The following is an 891-nucleotide window of genomic DNA, read 5'->3' on the forward strand; positions in this document are numbered from 1 at the left end:
GGGAGGCTGAGGCAGGAGAATGGCGTAAACCCGGGAGGCGGAGCTTGCAGTGAGCCGAGATCAGGCCACTGCACTCCAGGCTGGGCGACAGAGCGAGACTCCGTCTCAAAATAAATAAATAAATAAATAAATAAATAAATAAATAAATAATAAAGGGGCTAGGTAAAGGTACAGCAACCAGTGGGGGCTTATTTAATGCTGCACACAAGAAACAACGGGAGATGTTGTGCACTCTGACCATATGTACTACCTGGGCCCCTTCTCTGACTAGGGTTAGCCAAGAAAACGGGTTACCGCTGCCCTGAGGCTTGTTGTCTGAGTTGGCTGTGTTGTCTGGGTTGGCTAGGGCTGAGATGACTTTTTCTTGTTGTTTGATGTTGGAGGCCAGGCTGACGAGGCTGCTTGTGATCCTGACGTAGGCTCTATAAATCTTGAGTCGGGCTATGGGATAAGATTCGTAGCCGTGCCGGTAAAGGCGAGCCTCTACACCTGATGCCCACCGAGGGTCCCACGGGTCAAGAATGGTAAGGAAAAATGTAGGCACTTCTCATCTGTATGATCTGACTAACCGAACTGTTGATGTCGGTTGCTGCCACTTGGTGTATGACATGTCAAGGTAAGTAAAATGCATGTTACAATAATGATATGGACACCCTCCGTTGGTTTCTACCCAGTAATTGAGACAGTTATATTCTACTTGATCATAGAGAAAGCATATGACTGGGTTTCACCAGTCGGGGCAACTGTTAAAGGCGGAGAAGTTAAAGGTAACTTGACTCTAGCACCCTTGGGGTCGGCAGTCAACTGTGGCTAAGATGAGGGAACTTATGTGAGTGTCTTAGGTCCAGGTCTCTGACAGATAGAATCTCCAGCGGAATGGGTTGACGGGGG

The sequence above is a fragment of the Mandrillus leucophaeus genome, unplaced genomic scaffold (genome assembly GCF_000951045.1).
Source record: "Mandrillus leucophaeus isolate KB7577 unplaced genomic scaffold, Mleu.le_1.0 Scaffold457, whole genome shotgun sequence".
NCBI classification, from domain to species: Eukaryota; Metazoa; Chordata; class Mammalia; order Primates; family Cercopithecidae; genus Mandrillus; species Mandrillus leucophaeus.